A 14,344-nucleotide genomic window follows, 5' to 3' on the forward strand; every position below is an offset into this window, starting at 1 on the left:
AGAGAGAAGCATAACCTCTTAACTACTGTGCTGTACCATAGGTATCACCTCACTTTCCTTGAGGGCACAAGGAAGTTTCAATCAGCTGAGGATGCTAAAAATAGTTCAAAATAAACCTAAGCAGAAATGACACAATATATTTCACAACAGCAAGTACGGAATGAAATACAAAATAAGGTACAAAGCATGGCTGAGATCGCAGTAATTTGATGGAACCCACAAGCAAAGAGCATACAATGATTAAGAAACCCCCAACTATCAAGACAGCTGCAGTCTAAATTCACCTCCTCTGAGTGAAAGGAATAGAAGATGAATAAACACTGATGGGAAGCAACTACCAACAGATGACACCTTCAAAAGATTCGTATTTATATATTTATGTGGCAAGAGTTGATGAAAAGTTCAGCTCCCATTTGGCAATTCATCTTGATTGCTATTGCAGCACTCCACAGGTTTCAGCCAGATCTCTCCACGGACATGAACATTTATGCATACAGAAGGGACATCAGATCTGTATTTTCTGGAGATAAATACATCAAAAACTGCAGGCATTAGAATTGCTCTTCTTCACATTCTGCATTTTAACAAGAAAACAATTTAGACTTTACAGGATACTGCATTAACTAAAGCTACTTTTGAAATATTTTCCATTATTTCTTCCCGAAATGGCACGTTTCTTTTTCTTCTCACCTGTAGAAAACTACTGCTGGAGCAAGCACACTAACTAGTGCTTGACATTGCTTTGAAACTTGAACTTAATGTTGCACTTTTCCATGCTGCTTTCCCACAAAGCACAATCTCCCCCTTCTTGTGTGCTACCGCTTACATGGCACCTGGAGATCTCACAAGGAAACCTGCTGGAACAAAGGGCAACACAACAGAACATGACAGTGTCTGCCTCAGCTCTGAAGAGAATTTTAAAATTTATAACAGGGTCTCACTTGGCCGCTCGGTGTTCTACGTGGCCAAAATGAATACACAAGCCAGGCGGAACTGCACAAGAGGCGCCTATAAAAGGTGACAGCACTATTACCAGATAAGCCACCAGTTAGACATCACTGATTACCACACTGGACAGAGATTTTAACTCACCTAGAGAGCAGACAGCTAATCGGATTTCTTAATGGGCTTCTCTCAGTTTCACTGGGGCTGATGCATGCTGCATACAGGATTTGGAATGAGATTTTTCCCTGAATAGCAGACACTGCTTTACTACAGCATTCTGTTATCATCTTGGCTTACACTTATATAAAATACCAGATGGAAGTTACATGAACAGTCATTAAGAGGTTAATCATTAAATTCAAGCTATGCCAGGGCAGCAACAAAGCTGACCTCTTGAATAAATTGAGCTTGGATACACGTTACATTGATTTTCCTAGAGAGGTTTCATTACTTAACTCTAGATTTGTGATTTCTTCTGAGAGTAGGAAGTTAAGAGCTAATCCAAATTTACTATTTATTTTCTATCAAAGAGAAACCAGCCTATTTAAAATGCAGACAATATGCTAGATCTCCCTCCCTTTCATTGTTCTCTCCCCTCTGAGAGAAACTCAACTTCATAGAACTCTAAACCTCAGGGAGGAAGGGAGGAACCCACAAGAAAAAAAACCCTAAAAACCTTTAAAAAAACCCAGTTCATCTTTATTCTACAAGCTTTTCCTCCAGCACTGAAAACCCAATGTGTATTTTCTCCCAACTACTTTTATCCCTGTATTGTTTTTAATGCTTTCCTAGAAATTATGGGTTTTTAGCACCCAAGGGCAAAAACTTTAATTTGATGAAGGGATGGGGACTGTTTGGAATCCAGAGTAAGCAAAAAGACATGAGGAAAACATTTGGATATGCTACAGGAAACTGAGCCTTTCTGCTATATTTTCTCCTTTCTAACTCTGATCTTCCTGATTTCATTTTTAAACAGGTATCAGACTCAACCAGGTGACAAGCTATATCATTAAATCAAAGAGTTTCCTCTTCACCTCCTTCAAGTATGATGAAGATCATCCATAAAGACAAAGTCATCTGAGTTCCCCATTTCCCACAGGTACGCTAAAATGCTTACTCAACCATGGCAGTTGTCTGTGACAAATGGCGTGTGTTACAGACTTGGGGTTTTCCTAACTTTCTGAAATTACTCACTCGACTTACTCACATCTTTGGGAAAGCAAAACTTACTTAAATCTAAGAAAAAGATCTAAGAAAAAGCAAGGAAGAGACTAAGTTATTCAGAAAAGAAAAAATGTGCAAAACCTCCAGAACACGTATCTTTTACAAGGGGCAATTTCTTACTCTCCTGTTTTGAGAGCTTTGCCTCTTTCATACATAAGCAAAGTTTTCCCAAAGGAGGCATCACCAATTGCCTTCATTTGGAGCTTTTATGTAAACAATGTTGAAGTAAGAAGTGGAAAGCCAAAAAAGGATATTGAATTATGGGATAGATACATCCCACAACCTTGTATCTATCTCTTTCAAGAGAGGAACCATGAAAAAAAATTGGACATGGTAAAGAAGTAATAATACACAAGAATATAGAACATGAGAGGCTTTTTGTTTAAGGTCCCTCATGTCTTAAGAATTTATTAAAAGATTATGTTAGACCACCTGAATTTCAGCAAATTGCTTCTAAGATGGCTTCTGTTGCAGCAGCTTCTGCTGGAATATTTCACTCTGGCTGTCAGCCAAATCTTTGCTATGCTGATGCCAAATAAACGATACCCAATTTCAACGACAGATGCTGTTGTGTTGACACATAATTGATACGTTTATATTCAGGGCTCCCTGGAATTCTGAAACACTTTATTCACAAGAAACTGACAGCAGAATTCAAAGTGACTTGCACATAGCTGGTGCCACTGCACTGCTGGAATTGTGAGACTGGAAGGAAGAAATTGCCAGATGTGCAGGGTGGTCAGGAACAGTGGAGACCAAAAGCTTTTCCAGGGCAAAGGAAAATCTGGAGAGATACGGCCCAGCATTAAAGGTTAACCTGCTCAGCCAGAAACTAACACATCCAGAGAAACAGGAAATCTGAAAGTTTTCAACACAAGTCACATATCCATTTCCTGCAGAGTTTCTAACTGCATAGGAGATGGAAGTCAGAAACAACACAGCAGTGAATAACAAATATGGCCATAATCTCCTTTTCACTTTGATTTCCTTGGTTTCCTAGTCAGGAAACAGATTAATAACCGTTAAAAATATATTTACCAAAGGTATGTTCCAAAGAAAACGTTATATACCCTGATCCTTGCATGTTTACTCTCCTGTAGACAATTTGTAATAAACTTTCATAAACAGCATTATTTTGGAAAGCAACTGTATCCCTCCTCAAGGTAAACACACCTTTGCATCCACTGTCATTCTTACAGGAAAAAAATGCCGCTGATATTACAATATATGACTACAACCTGATGGTTTTTTTGGTTTTGGTAACAGAGCATCATATTATTTTCATACAATGAATAAAAACATGGTCGGAAATATTCAGTAAAAGGTTTGTACCCACTGATTTCACAAGAAAAAAACCAAAAACAGCAAAAAAATAAAATTTGGCATAAAGGAGTAAATAAATACCACGTGGCAAAGTTTTCAGTCATTTATCCAGATAGTACATGCTGTTCAGCAAACATGCAATGTGGTATACTCTACCATGATGCCTTTTTTTAATTAAAGTTAAGCTTAAGAATACTTTTGAATTGCACTATATGGGGATTATCAAATAGATTTCAAGTTTGCAGATGAACTAACTGAACACCTATTTTGTTGACTGTTTCTTAAATTGTATTTTAGAACACTGATCACAGCCCAGATAGCTTCTGCAGTGTGATACACTTCTGCTGCTTGTGAGGCCTTATCTAGGTCTCAAGTACTGTTCTTCTCTACCAGTACCACAGGAAAGATTTCTTCCTCCAGTCAACTCTTCTCTTTCCTCTGTATGAAAAAGAGACTGATGTTAATTCTTCAGACTTTGCACACTGCAGCTCTTTCCTTTAATTCTTCCTCTCCTGTGCTTCTAAGGGTCGCTAAGGGCAAAACTGTCACAAAACCTCTCTTCACACTGAATTTCTCCTTCAGGAGGGCCTAGCACAGAGAATACAGATAAAGTTTTACAAGGGAAAAATGCATTTATCATCAGAGCTCCTATCTCTCAAACCCCCTAATTTTCCAGTTAGTTCAACAACACAGAATATATAAAATATCCAGGTTTATATCCTTGCAAAAACACAGAGTGTTTGAAAAGGTAAGGACAACCAACAAAACAAAACAAACAAACAAACAAAAAAAACACAAAAAAACAAACAAACAAAAAAAACACCAACAAAAAAAACAGGAAAAAAAAAAAAAAAAAAAAAAAACACCAAAAAAAAACAGAACAAAAAATTTTAAAAGCCCACCCAAAAGAAATCACATCCCTCCCCAAACCACACAGAAATTTTGTCAGTCACAAAGGATAGCTGGGACTAGCCTCCCACTGGCATTTGGGCATTTCAGGAACAAATACAGAGGATCATTAAATGGTTTGGGCTGGAAGGGACCTTAAAGATCATCTTGATCCAAAGAGAACATGAAAAAACCAGCTAAGCCAGCTGTCAACAGGTTTGATTTACCAGAACCAGACACGGGCTATGACAGGGTGCTACACCACAGGCAGACCCAATCCTCCTCACTCCTGTTCAGAGGAGATCAGATGCAAAGCAGCTCCAGATGCCCTGCCTAAGCCAAAGAAGGCCAGTCTCTCAGCACTGCATTTTACACTGAGCACAGCACGGAAATAACAAAGCTCAAAGGCTTACACAGAAGATCCTGCTCCTGTCTAATTACTCGGAAGGGTGTGCAGAAAAGTGTAGGTCAGACTGCAAGGCACTGTATAGCTACACCGTGTGTATGTTAGGAGGGGTTTGATTAGTTCAGGAGGAGATCAATGCTAAGATGCACAAACCAACTCGAATATTTCTACTTGTTACAGAATTTTCTCCAAAGATTTATTTCTACAGCTCTTTTGAGGTGTTTGAAAACTCCCCCTGCTCCTCCCTTAAGCACATACTAAAGTCAATAACTTTCTTTTTTAAAAAAATACAACATCATATTCAATAGTATTAACCCATCCTGTTATTAACAAAGGCAAGAATTTAAAAAGTCAAATGGATTCTCACTCCTACTTCTACTATTGGCTTTTGCATTTTGTTCTGTTTGGACAAAGAACAGAAAGGTTTCACTTTCTGCCAACTCAGGAAGGCAGTGCTATAGAAGGAAGACATGGGAAAAAAAATTATTGTATACAAATATTTCTGTTTCTCTTCCTCAATTTATAATGCGATTTAAAAGAAAAGCAAAAGTGTGTTTGACGGAGATTACTGTACAATGAGTTTAATATGCTAAGTAAATTATCAACAGAAAGAACGACATCATCTTCAGCTTTCAGAAGTGTAAAAGACTTAGCAATAGTTCAGGCAATCAGATTTCAGATCAAATCTTACTTTTACAGACACCATTTCCTGTACTTAGTATTTCTCTTACAACTGTTGTGGGAAAGACTTAAAACAATGGAGGGAAACTGTTTGCTCTGCAGACTGAAATAATAATAATTCAGCAGCAAGAACCTGCATCAAGACTTCTGAGTAATGGTATCAAACCCTAACATTAAGACAAAAAGTTGGCATGCAGCCTTTTTCCTCTATGCTAAAGTACTTCATCACAAGTAACTCTAAGACTCCAAGTCTTCAAATGTACTTCACAGGTTGTAACAGTATAAAAATACAATCCTCTCCTGTAACAATTATGAATTCAGAAAACCCAGGTTTTTCTGATGCTGTGCAACATTAACACCTAAACCTCTCAAGCCACTTCAGATATATTTATCCTGCAGTTTTTGTCCTAAACTATGCTAGAGTTTAACTGTATGTTTTTCCATTCAAAGTAGGCTGTGAAGGTTGAGTTGATGGCCAGACCCAGCACAGTAAGTGCACAGGTTTCTAAGTAGACCTAAATTTGCAAAGACAATTAACCACAGATGAACTTCCTGAGCCTTTCTGTGGCATGACTGCAGGCTCAGAGCCATATTTTATACTGGCACCAGTAAGTCTAATAAAAGGCTCTGGGATCTCATATCTCATTTGTATCATAACAACCATGTACCTAATCTGTGTTTGAGGGTGCACTTTTGTTACTAAAAACTCCATCCTGCAGCTTCCTTCTTTTGGTTATGCTTCTAGCTGGGTGTCAAATTCAAGTAAAAGATCTATCCTGATGCAATGATGTTACTGACATACAATTTCCAGTAAGCAGTCATGCTAAGAACAAGCATTTGAAAGGCAAAGCACTACAGTGAGTTTTAGTAACAAATTTATATAACACACCTCTCCCTCCAGACCTGACACTAAGCACTGTACCATGGCCAGAGAACTCCTTTCCAAATATACAAGCAAAGCCAAGGTGTCAAACCAAACTAACACTGGGTGAAAAAGCAGTGAGACCAATTTATAAACCAAAAGCAGTTTGAGGAGGAGATAGGATATACACCCTGAGGTGTAGTACATCCAAACCCTGATTATCCACACCTCTAGCATGATACAAAGCCCAAAATCAACATGACCTGAACACAAGGGTTTTATGCTTAGCAACTAATAAGGCTTGAGGAGCCTTATTAGAGACCCTTCTCAAAAGAGCCTATCTGAAGGCAGATGGTACTGTGAGTGTTAAAGCCTACCCAGCCACCTCCTCTCATTTAACATTTTCCCCCAAGTTTACCATCATGCAAACACAGCTCTTCAAGTCTTTAACTGTAGTACATCTTTATTCTTCATAAATTTTTTAGACCAGTCTATGGGACAAAAAAAAAAAAAAATCACAGCAGTGCCAAGGCAGAACACAGTCACAACCAAAATGGATTGTGTTTGTTACTGCCAGAGTCTAAGGGGTGCCCATGTAAGTAAACACAAGGTCACATCATTCTGCATTCCCCCTCACCACGCCAGCTCATTTCAGCCTGAAAAAGTCATTTGTGCCTGCAGTAGGGCAGGCCACATTTCTACTCTTCATATGACAAAGACACAAGCACATTGGTTTAGGCAGAAGCAGCTTTTGCACTGATGTTGCTCTTTATTTTCTACTCTTTTTCTCAAATACAGAGGCAATTTCTGAGCAAAGCCTTTCGGGAAGGAGCTTTACTCAAAATCACTAGTCCTCTGTCTAGCACAATAAGAGCAGAGAATGCAAATTAGTTTCAATAAAAGCAGCTGGCAATCAATAAGAAAGTGCTGGTCTCTAAGAGTAAAACTGGTTCCTCTAAGGATAAGAGTTAAAAGGAGAAAAATGTGAGAAGATGAATAAGGGAAGAATAAATGTAAACATAGGTCGTGCACAGGAGAAAAATCTAACAATGCAATTTAAAAAATCAGACAAACTGTCAAAGAACAGCTGGGGGTAAACAGAAATGAAATATACCAGAGCAAGTAAAAGGACTTTGAGAAAAAGTCTAATGGAAAACATGTGCAATCCAAACAAGATAAAATAAAAATCATGAAAGGGATCAGAAAAGAGGTCAGCTGGCACTAAGGCTTAGGGCACCAATCACGAGTTCACATTCTAGCCTGGTTCACAGGCTTTGCTAAGTCCAATAACGAGTTCCAGCATTCCTGCTTCCACACACCAGGCCATTTCACGAAACCTTATAAAGCTGTCTCCTCTGACCCTCTGCCATAACACAGAAAGTCAATACCCACCTGAGCAGATCAGAACCCACCCACTCTGCATGCAGTCAGACTCCTCTGCTATGTCCCTTTACCTTCAGGTCCACAGTAACCTGCATAGGACTGGACATTATTGTTACTACCTATTTAAAGAAAAAAAAATCCAAATACTCAAGACTGACACTTTCACTGAAAATCCATATTTTTATGTCTCACTTTTTAAAGTCAGTTAACGACTGCATTATGATCACAGAAAGACGGGGAAATACAAGCACGGCACTGTTAGCAAACTACTCAAGAGAAACTTAGTAATTAAGTGCCATGCATACGGCAAAAGTCAGTGTCACAAATCACTGACCCTCCATCTTCCACCAACAAATCCAGCTGCAGTTTCTGGTTTTATCAACACCTCCACCGAACCTTGGTGGATGTGGAAGTAAGGTCCCTCTCTTGCACAAGCCTTTAATACAGCATATGAGCAAACAGGAAAGGCAGGCAGGTACTTATCAGCTTTTTATCCCCAAAGAATCTCACCACAAAACTGCACAATGTAACTCCTCCGGCTCCAAGAATGCAGTCCCCGTCAATGAAGTAGCTCCTTAAATAGCACACATTTTTGAATTGCAAAAAATGGTGTTTTCTACACTCACTGGAAACTGCAGTGGAAAGTTCGCTGCACTGCTCACTATTTCATTTTCATTAAGTTTCGACCAGCTTACTGATGGACAAGAAAGATAACCCCTCTGAATAGTCACTCATATACTTAAGATAATGTTCGTACTTTCAGAACTTTAATGCAGAGTAATTTGATTGAGGCATGCCAGTAATTTGACTGGGGCACATCCTACCTTTTGAGAAATTCCACAAGATTTCTAATGACAACAGTGGTCAGAAACTTCTAGGTACATAGACACCCAAAAGCTCACACTTTTAAGAAAGCAGGAAGTGATAACTTCTTTGCATCTAAAATGGATGTACAATACAACAAACAAGGATAAAGAAGACCAAAAAAGCCCCCATCCTGAAACTAAACTAGTGACAGGGCAAAAGACAACAGAGGGAATATTATCACACATTCTCATCCCCTCAAGATAACACACGTGCTCAAAGGGCTCACAAATATCTCTGGCTGCTTCCCCTATTCAATATACAAAGCCTGGTTCCTCTATTACCTACAGAAATTATTTTATGGTTTCTCCTAACAAGTAAAAATATCTCTCTCAAAAAACCCAAACAAGCAACCAGAAGGGAAAAAAAAAGTGCTGGAGGAGGCAGTCTACACTGTTGCAGGATTTTACATCTAAAACTGCATGGCCTGTATGGCCTGTAGCTACTGATAAAACAATTACAGCATTTTAACAGCACATTTCCCTAAGGTGGCAAGCAGTTAAGACCTTAATACACTGAAAGAGATGCCCTTCCATATTTGCATTGCCTATCAGCCACAAACAGGATTAAAAGCTCACCAAATCCTCACACAGGCCACATCTGCCAACATAACTCTTTCCCATAATAAGAAGAAAGGAAGGTAACTTCTCAGCTGTATGCAGGACTTACTGGGAAGCTGTTACTGCTATCATTTTAAAAATGTTAAAAACCAACAAAAAAATCAAACCAAAAAAGAAGCAACCCAAAATGGCATCACGGACACTTCAGGATCTTTCGCCCTCTAAAAAACAATCCCACCTTGTTACAGAACTTGTGGGCTTACAGCCCTGCCACTGTTCTGGTGGCCTTGTACAGCTATCAGCCTTGGGGATCTCCAGAGAAAACAACAAGATCTCTTTGCAGGACAACTTCTGCAAGCATGATAGCATTTCCATAATGAATGAAAAGCTAGAGAAACCTATACTGGCATGCAACACAAACTGCTATTGCATGTCATGGATGGCAATCTAGTCAGGGATGCTTCTTGCAGTGCATGATGGAGAGATTATTACGGAGACAGAGATCATTTGATTCTGAGGCACCTGGACCTGAACGAGATGCCACATCCATTCTCAAAGGGCTCAGATAGCTTTGGGAGCAGCTGAAGCACAGCAAAAGCAAAGCCCAGCCCAACTCAACAGAGAGAATTCGTGGTTAGTTCCCTCAAACCCTGATAGCACTGCAAAAGGTCAGTGTATCTCTCTGAGCACAGTCCCCACAACAGCAATGCTGCTTGCTGAATCAGGACCCATCTCCTGTTACTTCACGGAGGAGTTCATTCAGTTTCTCCTCACCACTGCTTCTTGCTGGAACACCACCACTGGGACAAGCCTTGCTGCTCCTCAAAGTAACAGGAAAGGGAGAAAGATGATGGAGAAGGGAAATTTGTGAAAACGAACAAGGAAACTGCATTGCATTACACCGTGCCATCATCAAAGATACCTACCATCCAATAAGATGAGTCATATCACCTAACCAGTACATGTATCTTTTATATATGTATATATCTACATGCAAAAGCATTTCTGTGCTTATTTAATGCATAGAAAAGCATTATTAGATTTTTTAAATATTGAAATTATTTTGCTAGCATAGAGATCTAGCAGCAACCAGTGAGCACACAGTCCACTCTCTCGCTGCTACTGCACCCACACCCTCCTCCAAACAAGCAGCAATGAGCCACTGATCAGCTAGGGAGCTTTACTGAGGGATGTCACCTCACACTGGGAAAGCTCAGATGGTGTTTCACAGACAGGAGGTGTGGGCATCTAGTCATTACTGAATATTTGATGTCTGACACAAACCAGTCCCATCGGACTGTGAACACCAATTATATCCCAAAGAGGTGTAAAATGTGTGCTCAGTACTCCCTAGGAGAGCTTTCCAGTGCCCACCTTGGCAGCATCTGAAGCTGCCCAGCTCTGCAAATCGCTTGTCTTTATCTCTGCGAGTCTGCCAGTGCTGTCCATGCTCTTCTGTGCTGCCCTGTGTTGGTGGCCAACAGCTCTGCCAAAACCCTCTCAAGGAGCAGAATGGAGACCTATGCAAGTCCAGGCTGGAAAAAATACTAAAGAAAGAGGCAGTTCCTAGTTCTCCCAAAATATTGGGCAGTATTTGATAGTTTCACTGAATTTCCTGTTGGTAGATGTCCCTTCTACGTTTTCCACAAAGCATGAGGGAAACCAGCAGCTAAAATTGCTGTGCAAGGAGCAGTTCATTTATCTGACAAAAATCAGTGAAATCAACAAAGGCTGAGAACAGTTTTCTTCTTAGCTTCGTCTTAGGAGGTCTGTATGTTCTAAATAGGCCACTAAAAGGCAATTAAGAGAGCAAGGGAGAGCAAAAAGTTATTAAAAATGTACCAACGAGAAACTAATTTCACTTTTTTTCAACAGGGCATCAGAGAATTCCTGTAAGACTTGTAGTTCATTTCAAGGAGGAAATCCTGAACGAAGCTAAAAATAACTGACAATCACATTTTCAAAACTGAGAGAAACACGGACACCCCCAGAGGTTCGACCCAGGGTGGCACCACCCCACAGACCGATAAAAATATCATACAAATTTCAGGCAGGATAGGGACCACGGAATAGAAATCATTCTGACAAGAGAACATTTAAAACAGTCGAGAAAATAAAGAGTTGAACTAAAATCGGTTTAGAAACACAGCAAAAAAAAATTTTTAAGGTAACCAACAATAAGGATAACCAGAAAACTATGCACCGAACTCATGACAGCTCATCACAGGGACAAAACACGCACAAACAAAGGCATGGTGCTTCAAAAAACAGACGAACCCCACGTTTTTACATTCACAAGAGATTGTTTTCTTTCTTGGGTCACCCTTAATGCCTTCCTGAGATGATTTTTTTCCCAACAGGCTGCTTAAACACAAGTCTCGGTCGTTTCCCGGCACAACTACACTCCCGACTGGGAATCGAAATTAAGTAGATTAAAAAAAAAAAAAAAAGAAAGAAAAAGCAACAACACACAAACCCTAAAGTCTTCTGCGAGTCTTTGGAGCAGTTATTCTCCTCGCCAGCCTCTGAGCGGAGCTTCCCGGGGGCTGCCACCCAGCCCCGGCAGCAGCTCCCTGCCGCCGATCCCGGCCGGCTCCCGGCTCCCCGCCCGCCCTCCGCCTTCCCAAACTTTCCGGGCTTATCCGCGGCGCCCTGGCCACGGGACGGAGCGCTCGGAGCCCAAGTCGGCAGGAAGTTGTCCCGCCCGGGAGCCGATCCCGCTGCCCCGCGGGACACGGCGGGCTCGCCCCGAGCCCCGTCACGGCGCTCCCCACCGCCCCCTTCCCAGCGCCTCCCGCACCCACCGGCCTCCCCCGGGACAGCGGGCGGGAGCGGGGCCGCCGCGCGCCCTTACTTGGAGTTGCGTTCTCCCGAGGGACGGCAAGGGCCGGGCAGCGGCGGCAGAGGAGCAGGGTCCGCAGCGCCGGCAACTTCCCCGCTCCGCCGCCACACGTGGGGCTGAGGCGCGGGCTGCGCTCCCCGCCCGCCGCTCGCCGCCGAGGACGTGGCAGCTCCGGCCCTCCCCCCGGCCCTCCTCGGCCGCGCCGGAGGCTCCTCCCGGCCCCGCTCTGCGGAACGCGGGGCGCCCTCTGCCGCCCGCCCGGGGACCGCCGGCCCCAGCCGCGCCCGGCCCCGCCGCCCCGGGGAGCCCGGTTCCGGTCCCGGTGCCGGTTCCGGTGCCGGTCCCGCCCGGAGGGCGCCCCGCGTGTGGCACGCCCGGCCCCCTCAGGTGCCGGCCTGCTGGCCGTGTGGGGCGGGTGCGCAGGACGGGGCAGAGAGAGAGGTTTCTAAAGGAGAACGCCAAAATAGGTGCAACCAGGACAGCAATTCCTTTTTTTTTTTTTTTACCGCGTACCAGCAGGACGGAAGCGCCTGTTGAGTTATCAAACTCTGCGATAACGGGCCGAAAATGAAAATGGAGGGCAGGCTCGCGTTCTCCGGGAGCAGGGGCCGTCTGGGCAGAGCGGCGGGACCGGGAATGCTGAGGAGCCGTGTCACACGCAGCCTGAGCTGCTGTAATCTCTGCACCAGCGACATCCCAAACACCTGCAGCTTCTTCCCAGCTCCCGTGCCTTCGGCTGGCTGCCACAGACACGCTCTGCTTTCTGACTGCGGGGAAGAGACCTCTCACCGCGTTCCTAAACAGACAGTAGCTGTTACTGGGTGGAAAATAGAAGATCTCAGACATCTGTCTTTTCTTCTTGTCAGGATTACACATTTTGGAAATACAAGACTTTTCTTGGGCTTGCAGTGGTTGCAGTGTGCCTGACACGCAGCTATCTGCTGGCAGGAATCTTGCCCTTCTTCCAGGTTAATAACAGCTACAAAACTCCTTCCAAGCTTAGTGATTTCATCCTTTTCCTCATGCCTTTCTTAAAGTGTTTCCTGTGAGAGTGTTCATGAGAGGCACCTTAGTGTAACCTTAATAAACCTTCTAATTGAGTGGTCTTAGACTGTCGTGTTGTTACCTCCTGTTGCTCTTCTTTCTGCTGAAAACATCCATTTCTCAGTGCCGGGCACAGTTTTAATCTCGAGGTGCACTGCCCATTTGAGGTTAGGTTCTGACTTTGAAGTCGTAAAGAAGTGCTGTTGCTGATGTTCAAATAATGCTGAACCGCTTAGGGCTAAAGCAGAGAAGAAATAAAATTGTGCTTTTCTAAAACATCTCTCGCTCTGTGGTTATCTCAAAGGGCTTTATTAAGTAATGTCAAGTAAAGGGGCACCTTTAAGCATAGCAGCGATTCCATGCACAAACCTACCTTTGGAAGGGGAAAATTTTGGCATTAGAGTTATCTACTCATTAGTAGGGCTATTATGTATGTTTAATGATCACTTGCAGTGCCGTGAGAAATATCCAATAATGGTCACCGCTTAAAACCATTAAGGAAAGATAAATTATGTGTATATATTAAATTCCTCCTTGGGCTGACTCTTAAGTAAGAAAATGCAGCCAAGACGATTTAAGGTTAAAGCGAATGTGTGAATCTTTGCTACATATTCCAGGAAAGCTGTAAAACTTACAAAGTACATAATTTGGTGGTTATTAAGTTACGTATTTATGCTAAAGTACTCCAACAACAAACTATATTGGAACTTAAAAGTTTGAGCAGTAGATCCGTCTAATGCTGGCTGGCACACAATTATTTGCTACTGTGATCACTCCAGCTTCAGCGATGCCCAGCAACAGGATGTTGCCATTTAGGAAACACAGATTCCTGTCTAAGCTTTAAGCAGAAGACAATGCGTGGGCCATATAGGTTTTCCAACCTGCATCTGTCCAAAACAGATATGATTAAGTGCACTTTTTTTAGCTATTGATTTATTCACCTGGCTTCCTCAAATATCGGATATACGTACGTCTCTTGTCCAAGAAAGAAAAGGCTCTTCGGAGTATTGATTGCAGCAGTGGAGTCTGCAGTACACCTCAGGAAAAGGTTTGGTTCACATTTTAAGACATTGCACTGTTCTAGGTAGTAGGTAATAGCAGGTAATAAACCTATACGTCCTTTGGATGTAGGTGTAAAATCTGCTGCCAGGATTATAATCTCTATTATTTATTCTTAATGTAGAAAAAAAAATCTTTTCGGGTTGAGTTATCAGGCAGTAATCTCTCCCTAAACCTGCTCAGAATTTATAGATTTGTTTTATGTAGTACTGCAAAAGCATAGGAAATGCTATTGCCTAATTCAGTATTTTGTCCTTTTGCTG

At 42.2% G+C, this 14,344-nt stretch overlaps 1 protein-coding gene across 3 annotated transcripts in view; it reads right to left on the reverse strand.

Moving 5' to 3' along the window:
* Positions 1-12,196, reverse strand: part of SMCO4 (single-pass membrane protein with coiled-coil domains 4) — a 28,474-nt gene extending 16,278 nt beyond the window's left edge. The window contains exon 1 of one of the 3 annotated variants that reach the window (XM_088159377.1): positions 11,941-12,196. The gene's annotated coding sequence lies outside the window, so the exon portion shown is untranslated. Of the gene's footprint in view, positions 1-11,612; positions 11,634-11,940 lie in introns of those variants that run through there. The other 2 variants (XM_014877546.2, XM_088159378.1) reach the window with 2 other exon arrangements.
* Between the last annotated feature and the right edge of the window lie 2,148 nt (positions 12,197-14,344).

The sequence above is a fragment of the Sturnus vulgaris genome, chromosome 2 (assembly GCF_052056855.1).
Source record: "Sturnus vulgaris isolate bStuVul1 chromosome 2, bStuVul1.hap1, whole genome shotgun sequence".
Classification (NCBI taxonomy): domain Eukaryota; kingdom Metazoa; phylum Chordata; class Aves; order Passeriformes; family Sturnidae; genus Sturnus; species Sturnus vulgaris.